Source organism: Petaurus breviceps, unplaced genomic scaffold (assembly GCF_028583685.1).
Source record: "Petaurus breviceps papuanus isolate PSGF00001 unplaced genomic scaffold, PetGlider_PUasm1.0 186, whole genome shotgun sequence".
In the NCBI taxonomy this organism is placed as follows: Eukaryota; Metazoa; Chordata; class Mammalia; order Diprotodontia; family Petauridae; genus Petaurus; species Petaurus breviceps.
In genome coordinates, this window is record NW_027185798.1 from 9507484 (window position 1) to 9528078 (window position 20595).

General features: G+C 46.9%; 1 protein-coding gene across 20 annotated transcripts in view; it reads left to right on the top strand.

Annotated features, from left to right (window-relative positions):
* The first annotated feature begins 16154 nt into the window (after positions 1–16154).
* Positions 16155–20595, top strand: part of GTF2I (general transcription factor IIi) — an 89773-nt gene continuing 85332 nt past the window's right edge. For 10 of the 20 annotated variants that reach the window (XM_069089508.1, XM_069089510.1, XM_069089511.1 and 7 more), the window contains exon 1: positions 16156–16260. The gene's annotated coding sequence lies outside the window, so the exon portion shown is untranslated. Of the gene's footprint in view, positions 16261–20595 lie in introns of all 20 variants that reach the window. The other 10 variants (XM_069089528.1, XM_069089517.1, XM_069089509.1 and 7 more) reach the window with 2 other exon arrangements.

Here is a 20595-nt window from a genome sequence, read left to right on the forward strand (position 1 = left end):
AGGAAGGGATCGATGCAGGTCACAAATTGACTTAGAAAACCAAAAATTAACATTATCTACATCATATTATATTTTTATATCTTTTGTTAAACATTTCCCAGATACAATTTAATTTGGTTCTGGCCATATTCAGTTTTGTGGGCCTCACTTTGATACCTCTGATGTGGATCATCTTCCCAGGGAATCACAGAGCTAGAGGGGAAGGTCCCTCAGAGGTAAATGCAGCTCAGCTCTTTCACTTTCCAATGAAAGATGAGAGGGAGCTACTTGTCCAAGGTGACACAGAGAGTAAATAGCAGAACCAAATTCAAACCCATATCCCTAGATAGTCTACCATTGCTATGTCTTAAAGAGAAACAGGACTAAGGACAGTTCTGGAGGAAGATGGAGGTAATTAAGCTTCCTTTCAAACCTCTCTTCCCCAATTACCCATATAAGTATTTTTTTCATCCAAGTGAGTGGAATTCGAGCTCATTGAGGGAAGGGACTGGATGGTTTTGGTTGTGACTTTTTTAATCCCCCACATCTTCTTAAGTACCTTACATATAATACATGGTTGTTGAATGAACAATGTTGGACAACTTCAGCTTAAGTAGCTATAAGCCTCTAGCACCTTTCGATTATCTGTTTGTGAATAGAGAAGTGACTCAGATCACACTGGGGGCTTCAGTGGTCTCTTAGGCTAGAAAAATGCCCAACATTGAAGATTCCTTTCTTCCCTTCAGCTACGGGGGTACTGCTCCAGTGATCAATGGAACATTGGTTCATCCATACAAAAAGACACTGCTATCACCAGGTGAATCATCCAGCCCGGGAGGGTTGAATTAGCATAGAGGACAATTCTTGAGTTTGTACCCAGAAGGCACCCTTCTTGAATTACCATCTTAGATCTCTTCAATCATTCGTCATGTGCTTAAAAAAATTTTTCTTTAAAAAAATAGGCCTGCCATACCCATGTGTCCACTAGGGGACCTTCAACCTGGGAACTTGAGCAACTGTTCCCTGTGCCATGGGAACCCAGCCCCTTGTTCCAGTCAAAATCAGCCTTTTTAAAAGACCCTTGGCTGCAAGGGGTCAATCTGGTCCAGCAGGTGAAATGAAATATTAGAAATGTGAGATCTGCTATTCATATCTGAGTACATGCCCCCACCCATTGGGTGTAGTCATCTCTGGTCTCTTTCCTTAGCATTCAAGGTTTTAGTTATTTCATATGTTGTGATCCCATGACTGTCAACATTATAGAATTAAATGTAGGAGAAACAGAAACTTCCTGACGTAGCTGGACCAGGCAGATCTTTGGTGGGAACTGGAAGATTCTGAATGTGTATTTCAGGCAGTTCAGTAAGAGAAAGGGGGTGAGGGTGGGGGTGGGGAAGGGGTTTTCACTCCTTTGCCTCAGGCAAGAAAGGTGAAGAAAGAGAAAATTCCCCTGATTTTCTAGGCTGATGGCAAACATGTGCTTGGGTGACTGTTAGGCCTCAGTAGCTTCTGGGCAATGCTGGTCCTGGCTCTCATTCTTACTGTCCAGGTGGGATACTCCCCCACACCCCAGCTGCTACCAGATCCCGGCACTGTGTGTTTGTAGCTTATCCCAGCACCGCTTCTGTCTCAGCCCCCAGAACTGGCATCTCAATCCTGAAAGTCCCAATCAGATGAGAGAAGAGAAGGGTGGGGAAGAAATCGGAACAAGTGTACAGAGAGCATCCTTTCATCCTGTTATGCCGGCACCAGTCCGGTTACATAAAGAGGATTATCACCATCCCAGGAGGGGGAGGGGAAGTCCTTTTTCCCTGGCCAAATCTCAGACTTTGCTCAGCCAGCCTTTCTGTGAATCATTTCCTCTGGCTCAGAGGGGGAAAAAACAACTCAGAGGCAAGACCATAGGGGAGATTCTCCTCATCTCCATCAAGGGGCTGTGTCTTCCACCTAAGACCATTCCCACTCTTGCCACTGACTCAGGCCAAGATCTGTCTGTTCTTTTGTCTTGGTCACAGCTGGACTGGGCCCTTCCATGACCATCACTGGCCTGCTGTGGCCTCCACTGCCCTCCTGCTCCTTTACCCCCTTGTTTTATGTATGCAAACAGCCTTCCCCACCTCTTCCTTCCCTTCTTCAGACTCAGGAAGGAGTGAGACTTCCCTCCTCTTCCTGTCCTTGGATGATTATCTTTAGCTTCCAAATAAATAGCCTCATAGAATGGATACACATTTTGTGGGAAGTCAAGGTTCTGTAGGAGATAGAGATCTAATGAATGAAAAAACAGTCATTAAGTGCTTTTTATGTGTTGGGCACTTGTACATACAAACCCAGAAGTGAGAAAGTCCCTTCCTAAAGAAACTTACATTTTAAGAGGGAGAGAGAAGACCTATAGAAGTTGTGGGAAGGAAGGCATTGTCTTAGGGAGTCAGGAATGGGTTATTGATCCCTAGGACAGTAAATTGATACCCTCTTCCCAGGAACAATGGTGGCAGAGTAGTATTGATTTGATTACTGAGCCCAGTGCAAGAGGTGGAAAAGAATGGTTAGATGGGCAAGAACAAACAGCCAGGTGGGAATCATGGGATCATAGACGTGGAGCTGTAATAAGGGGCTTCAGAATGCATCCTTTTGTTTTGCAGATGGGGAAATGAGGTGCAGAAAGCTTAAGATTTCCTCAAGGTTGCTCACAGCATGAGTGTCAGAGGTAGGATTTGAATTCAAGCCCTTTTGACTCCCAGAGTCTTTGTCTTGATGTGAAGCCTGGCCTGGGGCTGCCTAGATGCAATGGGCTAGCTGAGTTTGAACAAACACTACTTGACAATGAAAACAGAATGGCGAAACATTGTTCTATGGACTTGCCTACCGGCTCACTTCATTACTATAGTTTTTCACTAGGCAAAAATATGGGGATACTTAATACAACATAAAAATATAGCTACCTTGCTACTGACCTAACGACCCTTCAGACTAAGTGGGCCGTATTTAGGAGGGGGTATGTCATCTCTTCACTCCCTTGCAAAGGAGGAAATGGGAGTGGGGGAGCTGTTCCAAGAAGCTTTCCCTCTGGGTTGGGGCAGCCTGGCCCCTGTCAAAGATAAAGCTGAAAACTCCCAGAGAAATGGCCTATTCTGCCTCAGGCTCCAGACATCTAGCAATCGGCAGGATCTCTTTTGGCCCTGCTACATTTCTAGCACCATTCTCTGGGTCATTTTCATGAAGCCCTTGGCTTCAAAATACACCCTGCACCTTGTCAATCCACCATCATAAGCTCTTTTTTTTCCCCCATCTTGATGGGTTTTTATTCTCTACTCCTTGCTTTCTGGACTTTTCTAATTCCTTGCCAACAGGCTTTTGACCCAGACTGACCCGTGGCCCTCTCTTCTGATTGGTAAGTCCCTAGCCTAGATTTCCATTTTATGAGGTGCTCAATCCATGCTCATTTCCCTGTGGACGAGGACTCCCTCACTTTGTGGAACTTTCCACCGCCTCTCCAGTGGTCTCTACTCTTCCCCCCTCCTTCCCCATTCCTTTCCAGCTTCTTCTTGTGTGACACCTCCTTCCATGAGAATGTAAGCTCCTTGAAGGAAGGACTGTATTTTGGGGTTTTTGCTTGCATTTGTATCCCAGCACTTTGCATAATGCCTGGCATATAACATATACTTAGCAAATGTTTCCTTTACCTATCTCTATTCGTTTGTGATTTGTTCCCAAGGAGTTCAGACTGGACGCTGTAGGCAGTAGGGTGATAGTGAGGGTTTAGATTCTTAATACAAGGATTTATTCTGTAAAACTTGAACTTGGTCAAAAGGTCACACCCAAGGACCTAGAAGACCACAGGTTCCTGTAATGTTGATGGGATTTAAGATCCCCCCCCCCATTAATAGGCCTCAATTGGATCCCCATTCAGGGAAATTTGCTTAGGGGAGGCTTGCATGCAGGAAGGCTTTCACACCTTTTGCTAATTTCTAATTAGGCACTGAGTCTGGAGGGCTGTGATGCCTTCTGGCTCAGAGAGATGTATATATATCCCGAGCTGGTATTTTGCCTTGGGGGCTGCTTATGAGAAAGATCTTGTGAGTCCCTGAGTGGCCTTATGTTCAGAGCTCCTCAGCTGCTCAGATGTAAAGGCTCTCACATCCAGGCAAGTATGTAAAGTGTACAGTTGATTCAGGCAGTCGGAGTCCTGTCTCTTGGTCTTTGTTTCTCTGCTTGTATTTTCTCCGAAATCTAAATTTTCCCCTGAACTAGTGAATGTAATTAAAAAAAGACTGTTGACTCCTTGAACAGCTATCTTTCCTAGTAAAGCAGATCTAAGAACCTGTGCTAGCAGCCATCCTGGGGATTACAGTATGGTTGCTGCTACAATTCCCCACCCCTGGATTAGAAGGTAGGGGACTATTGTAGTATTCCAGGTGAGAGGTAGCAAGGCTTGAATTAGAGCCATGACAGTGAGAATTAAAAAGGAGAAATATAAGAGACATTGTCAAGGCATACTCAATGGGGTTTGTGTCTTCAAGGAGCTCCACCCTTCCTTTAAGATAAGGAAGAAGGGTAGGAGGAGTGAGAGAATAATAATTCCTCATTTCTTTAAGATTTTCAAAGCAGTTTCCCCCCAACAACCTGCCAGGTGAGTAGTGGCAGTATTATGATGCCCATTTTATAGATGAGAAAACTGAGCTTCAGAAAGATTGAATGACTTTCCCACAGCTAGTCAATGCCAAGGTGGGGAAAGGGATTCAGGTTTAGGTTGCTTCTGACTGTAAGACCAGTATTTTATCTTCCTTTCATTGTTTGCAATAGGGACAGTCATGGGATTTGTGGCTTCACAGACCCTACTGGCTTGAGCTTGGGCTGGACTGAATGTCTTAGTCACTCTAAAAAGGGGAGCATGTCACTTTACACTCATCCTGTTCAATTTCATTTTATTCTATGTTTCGTCTGTCCAACCTATTGCAATCTTTCTTGGGCTCTGCTTCTGTCATCCACTGAATTAACCAACCCTGCCCGCTTCTGTATCATCTGTAAACTTGATAAGCATGCCATCTGTGTCTCCATCCAAGTCGTTAATTTAAGTTGTTGACTAGAACAAGTCCAAGGACAGACCTCCATTGAACAATACTGGTGATATCCTTCTGGATTCAATGAATGTTCTTGGGATCTGTTCAATCACTTTTTTTTGGGGGGGGGGTGTTAGTTTTTACTGATATATTTTGTTTTTTATATCTCCTTCATTTCCAAGCAGAGTCTTCCCCACTTCTCAATCCCGCAAGCTATCTCTTGTAACAGAGAATGAAAAAGTAAAAGGACCTAGGTTCAAATCCCACCTTTGAAGTTTACTCCCTGTATGACCTTGGACATCACTTCCCCTTCCCTAAGTTTACTCCTCTGCAAAATGAGGGTGTTAAACAAGGTGGCCTCTGAGGGACCTTCTGGGTCTATAACTATGAGCCTATAACTACAAACATTGAACATAGTCTTATAGAATCCTCAGTGTTCCTCACCCACGGCCTCTGACCTCTACAAAGGCAAGAGGGAAGTTAATTTTCTCATCCCTTCTTTGGGGCCAGAGTTTGTCAGCATAATTCAGTCTTCAGCCTGGGAAGGGCTTTTCCCTTTTTTGGCTGCTGTTTTTTTTTTTTTCACTTATATTATTGTTGTAGTCATTTCACCCATTGTTTTGCTTCTTTTGCTCTGCATCTGTTCATGTAAATCTTCCTGTGGTTCTGTGAATTATTCATTCACTATTTCTTGCCATTGCTTACTATTACTTATTATTATGATCTTACTATTACTATTCTATTTCATTATTTCTCCACATAAATGTGTTGAACTTTGTTCAACCATTCCCCCGTCAATGGGTCTACTTCTTTGCCACTCCTGAAAGGGGCTTTTACGAATATTTGGGGAGGGGTGTGTCTAGGATCTTTCTGTCTTTCATTTCCTTATGGGTATAGGTGCAATAGGGAACATTTTTAATTGGTGCTTGTCCAACTCTTCATGACCCAGCCAACCATGACCCTGTGTTTTGTCATTTCCTTCTCCAAGGGATTAAGGCAAACAGAAGTTAAATGACTTGCCCAGGGTCGTACAAATTGCACACATATAAGACTCAATTTCAATTCAGGTCTTCTGACTCCAGGTCTAGTGCTTTATCCACTTAAATCAGTGCTAACTCTTTCTAAATGATTGAACACCTCATCTACTTCCTCTCCTGCTTGAAAAATCTGTTGTTTCCTCAGTATTGGTGAGTGAAGAATGCCAGAGACATACATAGGAATTCTTACAACAGGGGCCAGTTCAGTTGTGCTAGTGTCAAGGTAGGACAAGCAAGGTGTGTTGAGGGAGCCAAGGGCACCTGGAGATGGGGCCATGGATATTGATAAGGTGGATAAACTAAAGTTGGAAGAGGCTGTAATTATTATGGAGAGGAAGATAAAAGTGGGTGTCTGTAGATCTAGACAGCATGGGGTAAATGTTAAAGGAAGACTGGTCCTTGCTGAGATGGTGGTAGAAGGAGGGTATGAAAGTGGCATTGGGGGGTGTCCAGGTAGCACAGTGAGTAAAAGCATCAGCTCCAGTGTTGGGATGACCCAGGATCGAATCCGGGCTCAGATATTTAGCACCACACCCAGAAATAACTGGCCATGTAACCTTGAGCAAGTTACTTAACCCCGATTGCTTAAAAAAAAAAAAAGAAAGAAAGTGGCATTGGGTACAAAGGGTATACCACCTCTACCTCCTCCTAGCTCTATGTTGGGAAAGGACTGTGAGAGAAGTAACCAGCTTTCAAGGGAATACCAAGAGATGTGGTTTATGCATCCAGGAAAGAGCTAGATTTTAGTGATCACCAAAAGAAGTGAGGAATTAGAGGGATAATGCAAAGGAACTTCAGAGCCTGCTTCAGACACTTACTAGCTTTGTAATCCTGGGCAAGTCCCTTAACCTCTCTGAGCCTCAGTTTCCCTATCTGTAAAAAATAGGGATAATAGCATGTCATAGGACTGTTTTGAGAATCAAATGAGCTAACCTGTGTAAGATGCCTCACAAACATTAAGATAAACACAGATGATTATGATCCAAGAGAGAGACATAGCATCATATATCTAGGTCGAGGAGGAACCTTAGAGATTAACTCATTTAAATCCTTTATTTTCCAGAGGAGGAGACTGAGACCACAGAGGTGCAGGAATCTGATCAAATTACCAGTGAGTAGCCAAGATTTTTAAACTTGGTCCTTTGATTCTAAATTCCGGGATCTTGTACTGCGTTACAACAGAGGAAGGCTCTGAGCAGGTACAGTGGAAAGGGAGGGAAGAAAAGGATTGTGCCTGGAGGGTGGAGGGCAGAGGGCTCTAGGTGGGCTTGCTATGTGAGGGGCCTGCTGGCAGCTGTGGCACTATTCTGATTGTAGATGACCTAGAAGTGACCTTAGTTGGTTTATGTGAGTCCCCTGGCCAGGTGGCTTATCTATTCAGAGGGAGTGAAGATGGAAGGAGGACCAGGAGCACACAATTTGCTCTCCAAGTAAGAATTCCAGAATATTTCAGAACCTTCTAAATAAGATTCATCATCACTCCTAACCATCCAAACAGGACAAACTAAGTGGATGAAGTATGCCCATTGTTTAGACTATGATATACAAATAAACGATAAGCTTGTTCTATAAGCTTTTAGGTCCCTATATTTACCATTTATCACCTCTCTCTAATCTCGGACAGTATTGCTAATACGGACTCTGAACTTTTCCTAGGGTTAAAGAGGATAGGAGAGTAGACAAGATTGCTTTGGGGAAACTGAAACGTTCTTTTGATGACTCTGTTTCTCCCTGAAACAAAAGGCCGCCTTTTTTAAAGTAACAGTATTCTTCTAGTGCTATTATGGGTTCAAGTCATGATCATAAGCGGAGAGTATTGGAAGAGCAAGTGGCAGGAATGAGCGGTAGTCACACATTAAGGGACAAACATTTCTGAAAAAGTGGCACAAAGGATGTTATCAGAGAGTGAAAAAGAATAGGAAGAAAAGAAAAAACTTAAAAAGAATAGGGAGAAGTCACATAGCCCGCAAGGGAAGGGAGGGAAAAAACACATATTAATCACCTCCTACGTGCCAGTGCCAGGGGCAGTCCAGGCACAGTGTTAAAAACTTTACAAATATCCTATCATCTGATCTTTAGAACAACCCTGGGAAGTAAGTGCTGTCTTGTTGTTCAATGTTCTGTAGTGTCTGACTCTACATGACCCCGTAGACTTTGTCCATGGGAATTTCTTGGCAAAGATACCGGAGTGATTTGCCATTTCTTTTTCCAAGTGTGTCTTTGTTTTCCAGATGAGGAACTGAGGCAAATAGGGGTTAAGTGACTTGTCCAGGGTCACATACCTACTTGGTCTGATGTTGGATTTGAACTCAGATCTTCCTGACTCCAGGCCTGGTGATCTATTTACTGTACCACCTAACCACACCCAAATACTATTATTTATCCCCATTTTATTGATGATGAAGCTGGGACAGCTAGGACATGTCTGAGGCTGGATTTGAACTCAAGTCTTCCTAACTTGAGGCCCAGTACTCTTAAGGTATAATATATGAAAAGTCCTTGATATAGTCATTATCAATACCTATCTTCAAGTGTGATTCCCAGGAGCAAACACAATAGTCCAAATGAGGTCTGATGAAGACAGAGTATATCGGCATTATCACTGAGTTATCTCATCTAACATTTCCCTCCCCATCACCCTCCCCCCCCAAAGAACTTTGGGTGTATTCTACTGGAGACCCATGGTGTATTCCACTGGAGACTTGCCATATTGACTTTGAATGTGCTTCTCTGACTCTGGCCATCCAACTAGTTTTGAATCTATCTAACTGTATTATCTATTGCTAATGCTAATCCACACCTCTCCAACTTTTCCACAGGAAGGATAAGAGATACTTTATCAAGCTTTGCTAATGTCTAGATCTGCTTGATCTATGACTGTCATCTCATCTACTAGTTTAGTAACTGATAAAAGTGAATTAAGGTTAGTCTGGAATTACCTGGTTTAGATGAAGCCCCATTGTCTCTTTAGAACTATGGTATCCATTTCTAAATGTTCATCAACCATCTCTATAATGATCCATTCTAAGATTTTCCTGAGAAACAAAATCAAGATCACTGGCCTAGAGTTTGTAGATTCTGTCTTCTTCTCTTTTTTGAAAATTGCTCAGCAACAACATTGGCCGGCTCTTTCAGTGCCTAAGGGTGTAGTTCATCTAGGCCAGGTAACTTGGACTTGTCGAGAGCAGTCAGATGCTCTCTTTCCATCTCCTCTCTTGAGTATCAACTCAACGTTAGCCATTTTTGTTTTTGTCATTTCCAGTGAAGAGAGGTAGTGTAACTGTCTTCAATCCAACGTCTGAAATATCCTGGCTGGGCAAAGTCACTCAGCCTCCTAGAGCCCCAGGCAACTTTCTAAGACTATATGATGCTGAGAAAGTGCCAAACTCTGTGGGCGTTCTCTATTTCAATGAAATCACAGCTCCAATACCAAAAAAAAAATCCCATTGCCAGCACAAAGGCCATTCTATTTGGCAGAGGAGACAGAAGTAAAAGAAGAATGGAGCCTTCTGTCAGTTATCAAATCATTCGCTCCAAGCAAAGGTCCTATCCATGTCTGATCCTCCCCATCCCCCCATCCCAGTATAGCAGAAAAGGAGAAAAAGTCAAAACCCCTTAGCTTCCTCTGCCAGCCTCAGTTCATTATGAGTTTTAGCTCTCTGAACATTGTTTTTAAAGAATGTGCCCCATTCTTATATCCATCCTGCTGCCTGGATTTACATCCACCTTCTCTATACCTTCCGTAATTTTAGTGAGTTGCCTGTGCACCCATATTGGTCTTTTTAGATCAATTTCCTTTTTGCTGATCATCCTTAAAGTATGGTACTGCCTCAGGGTATATGCATCTAAAAGTCACTGTCCTCCTTCCCTTTCCCACTCTAGTTTGCAGGGAAGTTGACTAGCCCTCCAAGTTTCTCAACCTCCAAATAGTCCTCTGCTCATGGGATCAATAGACTTCATCCTATCTCTGTATGGATTTTTCTGAAATGGTCAGAAACCCCTTCTTCCCCATTCCCTTGGAGGAAGGCAATCAGTGAAAGTCTGGCACATGTTCCTCCTCTGAAAGTTTACTCCACCATATTGCCAATCTAATCATAAACTGGTCAATGAGTGTTGGCTCAGCACTTCTTCCTATTTAGTAGTAGGACTGGTGGGACAGGCCACATCCTCTGCCCTCAAGGAACTTACAATATAGTTGTCAAGTGAGAACAAAGAGATGAAAGAAAACAAATGGTAACTTTGGGGGCTCTGTTTCTTTATATGGAAAATGTTTTTCCTCTTATCTGCCATCATGGGTATCTTTCAGGGCTTTGTCCTGAGCCCAGTTTTCTTTAACCCTCTCAGTGATTTTTTCAGCTTTCATGGGTTCAATGATTATTTTTATGCAGGCGATTCTCACAATGCCACAGAATTTGAGAGCTGGATAGGATCTCAGGGCCAATTAGTCCAACAACAAACAAAAGGTACCCCCACAAGAACATTCAGACCAGCTGCTGATGATCTTCTGGAAGACCTCCCAGGAAGTCCTCTTGCCCTCAAGGCAGCCTTTTTTTTTTTTTTAAAGCAATTGGGGTTAAGTAACTTGCTCAAGGTTACAAGGCCAGGTGTTTCTGGGTGGATGTGAAGTGTCTGAGTCCAGATTCGATCCCAGGTCATCCCGACTCTGGGGCCAGTGCTCTTACTCGCTGTACTGCCTGGCCGCCCCCCAAGGCAGCCCTTTCCACTTGGCATCAGCTCTCATCTTCAGGACATTTTTTTCCTGACATCAAACCTCAACTGACCTTTGTGTTACTTCCATTCGATGCTCTTGGTTCTCTCTGGGATCAAAGAACAATCAATCCTTCTTCTTTATGATAATACTTCAAATTCCTGAAGATATTCTTCTCTTATCCAGGCTACACATCCCTAGCTCCTCCAGCTGATCATGTGACATGGACTCGGGCCTTTCATCATCCTGGTTGCCCTCCTCTGGACCCCATATGCCTTATGAATGTCTTTACCCCAAATGAATTCCCTGCCCTAACTTTGCTGTTTCTCTCAAAGGCACCATCATACTGCCAATCACATAGTTTTATGACCTTGGATTCATACCCAATAATGAAGCCTCAAATCTCATTTATTCTACATCAAGTAGACTTTCTCTCTCTTGTCTTTATCTCCAGTTACCTGGCCACCATCTTAGTCTAGGCCCTCATTGCTCCTCACCTGGACTACTAGAATAGCTTGACAAATGGTCTGTCTCTTCCAATCTCTTGCTACGATCCACTCTCAACACAACTGTCAGACTGTTCTTCAGAAAGTGTAAATTGGACTTACTAAGTCACTCCCCTGCTCAGAAGACTCCAATGGCTCCCCATTGTCACTGGAGATACAGTAAGAGACAGATACCTTTGTTTGACATTTAAAGCTCTTCACAATATGTCTCTAGGTTTATTTCACACCATTTCTTCCTGACTGGTCTAGCCAAATTGGCTAACTTACTGTTCCTCAGACACAACATACCATCTCTCCCCACTGCGCTTGAACAGGGAAGGCTCTCCCTTTTCATTTCTGCTTCTTGGAATTCCTAGCTACTTTCAAAGTCTGGGTCAAGGGTTGCCTTCTTTAGAAAGCCTTTCCTAATTTCACACAGTCTTACTCCTCAAATTTTCTTAGATTTAATAATCAACACAATAAAATAAACATTTATTTAGGGCCTACTATGTGTCATAATCTGTTTATATTTTATAGCCTTCTTGCTCTTCCTGGCCTGGCAGAACATAAGGTCTTTTATGGGCAGGTATTTTATTTTTTTCTTTGTATTCCCATTCCTGGCACATAGTACCTTTCACAAAGTAGAAGCTTAAGAAATGATAATTGAACTGAATTAAAAGGAGTAAATACAGTAAGCCCTTTTCTTGGTAGTATAAGTCTAGGGGACTAGGAAAAAGAAGTTTCTAAAGGAGAGGGTTATGAGAGCTATGGTATCCTCAGGGGAAAACCTGGTTTCAATTAAAGAGGCTGAAAGAGCATTCAAGGCAAAGAATGAGGATAAAGGGAAGTTTGTCCGAATAACAGTCTGTGGGGGAGAATCCAAAGGGCACCGGTGGAATGGGCTGAGAGAAGTGGGCAGGGCTAAAGTAGCCCTGGAAAATAGGGTTGATCTGAAAAAAGGAGAGAGACAGGAGGACACAGTAGGGCCAGGCTTCTCTCCTCCTACGTCAAATGCTATCTCTGGAAGGATGCCTTCCTATCCCTCAAATGGAAGTAATCTTTCTTTCCTCAAAATTCCCCTACTCCCTTATTTCTAAGTCTTAAGGAATTTACTCTGGTGAACTTTGTATTTTAATTATGTGTTTTGTCTTCTCTGCTACATTTCAAGTTTCTGGAGGAGGGAGATGTCTTAGCACCTTGGATCTCCCGCAGTGCTTATAAAGTGTCTTGCGCATCGAATGAACGCTCTAGGGACGTCATTGGTGCCACTTCTCTTTTGATTTCACTGACCCAGATCCTTCTCTGTTTGACTTCTCCTAAAGACGGTTTATTTCCTGAGAAACTCCCCCTCCCCAAGGTCATTCCAGGGTAGGGGTGGCTCTCTGAGCTCCCCTGTCCACCGAGGAAGCCAGTAACTTTCTCCAGGTAGAGTGGCTGTTTCTTAGAGTTAAATCTTTTCCAAGTTTCTCAAACACCAGACTGACTGGCTCTTTGCCATCTTGTTCCCTGTTTTCTTACTCTCATCCTGCTTGTTTGCTCTTGCTGGTTTCAGTCTTCTCCTTTCTCACAGCCACCTGAGGGGCTGCCCTTATTTTTGAGCTTGAGTGGGGCCTTTTGTTACAAGGTCTTACAAACCAGAGGTGGGTGGTGTACTTTTTGTCTATAACCAATCAGTTCAGGAAGTCAGAGAGTGGAGTTAACAAAGTCAAAGTTTCCTGGCCAGTTTAAGCTTTACCCTTTTCTAATGCCATGGACTATACCCCTAAAGTTGACCACTTGTCTTCTTTGGCATGGTGAAAGATAAACAGTACAAAACCCAATCTCATTGCTGGAACAACTTATTGCACTGATGTTGGAGCTTTGTCTGTGAAGGATAGCATTTTTATTACATACTTAATTTACTTTACTTTTTTTTTGCTTTTTGGAAGGCAATTGGGGTTAAGTGATACTTTCCTTTATTTCTAAAATCCCCAAATGCTATTAATTTTGTTGTCATTCAGTCCTTTCAGACTCTCAATAACCCCATTTGGGGTTTGTTTTCTTGGCAAAGATACTGGAGTGGTTTGCTATTTCCTTTTCCAGCTCATTTGACAGATGAGGAAACTAAGGCAGAGTTAAGTGGCTTGCCCAGGGTCACAGATTTGCACTCCCAAAGATGAGTCTATCCACTGACTCCACTGTACCACCGAACTGACCAAATGCAATATATTCACCCTGAGTTGAAAACTTTTTGACCATTCACCACTGTAATAGGATCTGTGTACATTTCGTATTTGTGTATCTACATATATTTTGTATTTTCTTTTGTGTTGTTTCCCCGATGTAGAATTTGAGAACTCTGAGGGCAAGCGCTATTCCTTATATTTTGATCTCTTTATCAGTGTGTAGGACAATGCCTGGCACGTAGGGGGGCTCAGTGAGTGCTTGCAGAACGAATGATAATCAAATACAGGCCTTTCATATGCCACAACTGTTTTGACTTACCAGAATAAAAGGCATTTTCAGACCTGTATATATTTGAATATACATATATATGTATGTGCATGTTGTAGATTTAGAATAAAAGAACTCCATAACAGAGACGATTCAGAAAGCCTAAGAGGAAGCCTAATACATGCAGGAGAGTCAATGTTAAGGTTTAGTATTGAGAACTAGACTTTTCTTTTCCTTAACTTTATGGTAAGCGCTTGCTTTAACAATTCTCTAACTGTACTCTTCAAAATATTGTTGCAACACTTGCTACCCAAGCTTGATAAACCCAATTGTGTACTGTTATGGGATTTACATCTTATCTTTCCGAAAATCAATTTTTCAATTATAATTATTTGAATCTTTTTGTCTCAGCTACCTCCAATAGTCTGAAAGGTTCCTACTGGGATTTGCAGAAAGGCAGCCTCCCCAAAGTTCTGTAAAAGGGTGCAATTATCTCTCTGTGACATGCTGTTGGTATCGCTGGCTGTCATAGTTCCAACATTAGCACGCCTTCACATCTAATGCACAGGCCTACCCTTGTTCCATCCTATGAGTCTCTCTCAGAAGCACTGCTTTCCCCTATCAGCAACAAGCACTAAGACAACAGACAGTATCTTTATTTGGTTTGAGAGCAAGCATGGAAATTACCTCCAAGGATGTTATTGAGGAGTTTTGAGTAGTGAAAACAGTTTATGACTGAATAGTCTGTTACACACACAAATAAATAAAACCCCGAGGGGACAGATCCATGGGGCACCATCACCTATCCTAGACAAGCCAGTGGTCAAGCCACAGGTGTTTATGAAGCACCTGCTCACTGTGCTAGGCAGGCACCGGGATGAACAGATAAAAAGCAGACTTTCCACTTTTCACTCTCCCCATTCTCATCTTATTGATAGTGTTTTCAAGTAAACGTGACGTCAACACTTCCCTTTGAGAGGTTTCCAACTTGAGACGATTTTTGAGGTAGTTTTGCCTAATGCATAGAATGTTTGATTCACTGTACACATTTGATCACTGTATGAAATTCATAGTAAAAGCTTTAAGTAACATTGTTCGGTGACACTCCAAACAATAGCTCGAATTCCTATAGTGTTCAGCTCCAGTTTGCATTCACCACCTTAAGGTAAAGGCGAGGAGAGAAGCTTCACTTCATCCATTGTACAGGAAATTTTAAGAGTTTTGTTGTGCAGTGAAAGGTGAATGTTGCAGATGAAGCTCCAGCTCAAGGTTTAAAAGCCTTAAACATTCGGAGTCCTGATGCACTCATTCAGCGCGGGTGCCGGCCTGCGCGCACACAGCTTCCCCAGGCTGGAAGCATTTCTGGAGGGCTGGGGGGGGGGGGGGCCCGCCCGCGCCGGTCTCGCCGGGTTAGTCGGCCACCAGGACCCGCCTCAGAAACCCTGCCGGACTGCCCTTCCTTCGGTCCGTCTGACTACATTCTTGAGCCCTGCCTGAAGTCGAGCGAGCGGGGGCCGCTGCAGCCTCCTCCCCGGGCTCATGGCTGGGCAGGGCCTCGGCCCAGGCTTGCGAGCTCGGATTTCTGCAGCCTCCAAGCAGTACTTGATTTCTTTCTTTTTTAAACTTCTTTGTGCCCGGGCGGGCGTGGGCGCGCCGGGCCCGGGAGGCTCCCGCCGCGGTGTGGCAGCGGGAGCCGCTCTTTGTGTCGCTGAGCCGAGGTGGGGGCTTCGTGAGGAGTGGGCGCCCGCGCGAGGGTCGCAGACCGGGCCTGAGCCCAGCAGAGCCGAGCCGAGGTTCCCCCCCCCCCCCCCCCCCCCCCCCCCCCCCCCCCCTCGTGCAGCCGAGCAGGCCCCAGGTGCAGCTGCAGCAGCAGCAGCCGCCGCAGCCATGTTCGTCCTCGGCTCCTCCTGCTCCGCTCCTCCATTGACAGCCCTCGTCCGGGCGGGCCAGCGCCGCTCGCTCTCGCCCCGTCCCCGAGTTCGGGGCTCGCCCTCGCGGTGCACCCTGGGAGTCGTAGTCCGGTCCCGTCGCCCTCGGCCTGATGGGCAAGGCCCGGAAGACTACGACTCCCGCGGGGCAGCGCGGCGGATGCGCATGCGCAGCGGACTCTCTAGGAACAAAAAAAAAAAAAAAAAAAGGGACCGAGCAGGCCAAGGAGGAGGAGGAGGAGAGCGGACAACAGGGGCCACAGACCGCCGCGGGCCCCCACCTCGCGCGCCCCCTCTCCAGTCGCCACCCGCCCGCGGCGCTCTGCTTCTCCGCCTTTCGGGCGCTCAGGCCAGCCGTGCGCGGAGCGTGGGCCCTGCCGGGGGCGGCCATGCGGCGGTGACAGGAGCGCGGCGGCGACGGCGACAGTGACGGCCCCAGCCCCAGGCGCAGGCAGGACCGGCCAGCCCTCGAGCGAGACCGGACGCCCTCGCCCCCGGCCCGGCCTGATCGGCACCCCACACCCTCCCCCGCCTCCTCCCTCCCCGCCTCGGGGCTGCCCGGCGCCGCCGCCGTCCCCACCGTCCCCTCCGCCGCCGCCGCTGTTGCTGGTGCTGCGGCCGCCACTGCATCGGGTGAGTCCGAGGCCCGCTCGGCCCAGCCGGGCCCAACCCGGAGCTGCAGTCGCCTCCTCCTCCGCTGCAGCTGGGCAAACGGGGAGGGCGGTTTAACGGAGGGGGTGGTTGTGTGTGTGGGGGGGTGGCCGTCGGTTCCCCCCCATCTCAGGCCCCGGGTCCTGGGCCTCGGGGGTGGGGGCGGGGTGGGGGGGGTTGCGAGGGGCGACGGTTGGACGCGCGAGCCGCGGGGACGCGCGCGTGGTGTGGGGCGCGCGCGGAGCTTGGGGGTTGGGGGCGGGGAGGGCTGGAGAGGGCCCTGCGCGCGCGCCGGGTTAGCGGAGGAGGGGGAGGTGTGCGCGTGGGAGGGGAGGCAGCCAATCCGAGCGGGCCGTGCCTCTGCCCCCGCCCTGATTGGCTGGGCCGGCAGGGGTCGCGCGCTCTCGGCTCGGGCCGGGGCCGAGCTGGGGTCGCGCGCCGGTTGGGCCCTGTCCTGGGACTCGAGCGCAGGCTCAGCGGCGGCGCGCTCGGATTGGCCGGCGGCGCCAGGGGGCGGGGCTTCCGCCATCGCCGCCACCGGGCTAGGTGAAGGTGTCAGCCCCGCCCCGTCGTGGCCCCGCCCCCTCCCTATCGATCCCCCTCCCCCTGCCAGGTGGGGCCTGCTGAGGCCATTGTCCTCGGCGGGTCCTGGAGGGCGGAGGCGGAGCCGGGAGACCGAGGGTCCTTGAGGGGCCACGAGGTGCTTTCTTCTCTCCAGTCTAGTTTAAGGCCCCTCGAGACGCGGCCTCAGGGGTGGTGAATGATTCGGATTTGAACCCAGGTCATGAACTCTCCCGGACCCCGGCGCGGGCCATCCCCTTTCCGGCTCGGCTCGCTCCCCTTGGCTCCGGGCCTGGTCGGCTGAGGCCTTGGGCCTAGGATCCCGTGTAATTGTTGGGGGGGGGGGGGGGGGGGGTGGGGGGGTCGTGGTGGCTCCGGGGGTCCGAGCGCATGCGGGGGCGGGGCGTGAAGCGCCGCCCCCTCCCTTCACATCCTCTCCTGCCCTCCCCCTCAGTCTACACTGCCCGGCCCGGGGCTCGGTCCCCAAAGGGGGGTTCTGTCCAGGGGAGGGGCCCTGCAAGGTCTTCGGGTGGCTGGTGTAGACGGGTCCCCCTCCGAGACTTCGGCAGTGACTGGCCCCGGGGAGGGAGGCGAGTGCGGGGCCAGGCCCCGGTCTTGCCTGCCCTGGCCGCCCTTAGCGTCCGTCCTGCCCCGCTGTTCCTTCGGCCAGAAGGAGCTCTACCTCCGGCCCCCTGGTGCGCAGCGGTCTGCTCCTGGTGCCTCCTTTTAGGCAGACCCCTTTGGGCAGTGACGCTGCTCCAGACCGGAATTGTTCCTACCCTTGACACATTCCACTTCTCGGCCGAGTGACCTACTTGAGCTCCCTTAAGCAGGCATCCGTTTCCTTGTTCTAGGCCCCCCCATGCACCTGGCCCCTGCCACCTCCCCCAGGGAATGGGGGGATCTCTCATATTGGACAGTCTGGATGGACTGCTTGCTGGTCAGGTAATTGTTCAACAATTCAGGATTGGTCTTTTGGCGTGTGCCCAGGCACTGTCTGCTGGGCAGATCAAAGGTAGACCCTTAGAGCTGTGTGACCCTGGGCAAGGCACTTAACCCTTTCCTGCCTCAGTCTCCTCACCTGAGAAATGGAGCCAGGTGTAGGATTTGTTGGCTTCTGAGGTCACTTCCAGGTTTAAATCTGTTATCCCAAGTGAACACGAAGTAGTTGGGCAGAGGATCAGTAACCAGGGCAGAGCCAGGCAGAGATTGTCACAAAGCTGTGACCTCAGCCTGGAATTGGGAAGGGTTTGCAGCGCCCAATACCTGGAGAGTCATGGAAAGCACTTGGCAGGGAGGTGAGTGACACCTGTCATCTCTGGGATGGGCTGGAAAGGGGATTGACTGGCTGGTGAGGAGGCAACCCTTAAGGCTTGGCAAACATTAAGGCCCTGTGTAGTCGTTATTGTTGAGAGCCTGAGCTAGGCTGGTGGCTGGCTGTGCCTGGAGAGGAAGGGGCAGTTTATAGAAAGGTTCTGAGGGTAGAATTGACAGGACTAGATGGCTGTTTGGATGGGCAGATGAGAGTGCAGAGGGGAGCTTGGCAGTTTTGGATCTGGGTGACTGGGAAGATGTCTGGTGGTGTCCTTCCTTGATGGGTGCAGGGAAGGTTGGCCTATGTGGGCCATAGAATTGGAAATATCTGTATGCAGGATTGGAGCACGGGAGAGAGACTAGGCCTGGGTGAATTTAGGTCTGAGGATCATGTGTGCAGAGACAATCATTGAACCCAGGGGAACTGATGAAAAGTCACTGAGAGTGTCTTGAGAATGGGGAGTAGGACAGAACCTGGAACAGCATCCTGTTAGAGGTGGGGGCCCTGATGTCCAGTAGAAGAGGCTGAGGAGGAGCTGAGTGGGTCAGCACAGACCATAAAATCATTTTTGTCTTTATACAGTCCCTACCCAGTGCCTTACACATGCTGAATTTTTTTGAATTCAATCTCATTTTTTAAAAAAAATGGTTTCCTTCAGGGCCTAGAGACATAACTGCAGATTCTCAAGACTTAACTATTAAATTCATGACAACAACCAGACCCCCATTTTATGCAGTTCAAGGTGTGAGGGAGGGAGAACATTTAGAAGATTTAGAAGATTTAGACATTGCTCCTTACCTGCTTTGTTGGAGAGTAGATAGGTAGATAGATAGATAGATAGATAGATAGATAGATAGATAGATAGATAGATAGATAGATAGATAGATAACTCATCTTCCTGAGTTCAAATCTGGCCTCAGACACTAGCTGTGTGACCCTGGGCATGTCACTTCACCTTGTTTACCTCAATTTCCCAATATGTAAAAATGAACTGGAGAAGGAAATATTAAACTACTCCAATATCTTTGCCAAGAAAACCCCAAATGGGATCATGGAGAACTAGGGTGACTGAAAAACAACAATCCTCTTAAAACTCACAGGACTTGGGGGGTGTTCCCAGTTACACAGTGAATTAACAAAGAGGAGCAGCTTCTAAACCCTGGTGGGGAAAACCTTTTTCCCACCCATTTTCTCTTTTGGATTTCTGTATCTTCCTCTGTGCTGGCATTTTTTTGCTCAAGGATGGGTGGGAATTTGAACACCTTTTAAAAGGGTTGTTTGAGGTGGGGAATGGAGACTTGGGCAAGGTCTTTGTGAATGAGAGAGGCCTGCAAAGGGCAGTTGGCAGCATTGAAAGTTTGAAGGCTTTGTGTTCTGGTGGGAAGAACATGGATCACATAGGATTTGTGGCCTAGTGAGAGTCACTACAAGTCTGAGCCTTGCTACACTGGGGGTTGGGCTGGATAAGGAACCTCTCAAATCATAGGGTCCTACAATGCCTTATATTTGATCCTTTCCATTCTTGCGAAAAGGCTAGTACTTCTACCATCCATATTTAATAGAGAAAAGTTCAGTAGTTAACTTTGCCAGGCTTAGGAAGCCTGTTTATTCTTTAGGTCAGTTTGTTAAATAAATAGGCATTGCTAATGAGACCAGGATGTTATACTCCTCACTTTGTACTGGTCTTTCTTTCTTGGGCTGGCTCTGGCCTTTGCAGTGCCCCATCTCTAGTCTGACCTCAGATGTAAGCATTTGGCCGTAAAGAGAGAAAGTAAGTCAGATGGACCAAAGCATCACTTGTCTGCGGGAAAAATAACTTAAGGTGTGTGTCCTTCCTCGAAGAATATCCCACATAGTATAGTAAATCACGGGATTTATTGCTGAGAGGGACCTTAGACATTTTCTTGTCCAAACCTTCCATTTTACAGAGGAGGAAACTGAGGTCCAGAGAAGTAAAGTGGCTTACCTTAGGTCATTCAGGGTAGTAAGTAAAGCAGAGCCAGAATTTGAGCCCATGTTACCACCTGACTTCAGATCTATTTCTCTGACACCATGGCTTGTGCACTGTCATCAGCAAAGGTAAGTCACCCAAGTCATAAATAATCTTTGCTTTGGGGAAGAAATGACTGAATTGTGTCCTTTGGGAGCAGTGGTGCAGATCATCCTGTAGATGATCACCCTGAGTAGACTTGCAAGTCTTTTAACAGCTGATTGTGGCATACTCTGGTGCATGATGGCATCAGAGAGGATCCCAGAGCAGTTGGGAGGATTTTATAAAATGGACCCAAAAAGTAAAATATAATCTGTGAAGTTCTCTGGCAATTATATCTCTTACATTAAGGAGTAATAGAAATGGGTAGTGTGTATTTATTTTTAGGATGGCAGTACTGTATGTAAACTCATCCTCTTGGTCATTGATTTAAATCAGTGGGAGAGATCTT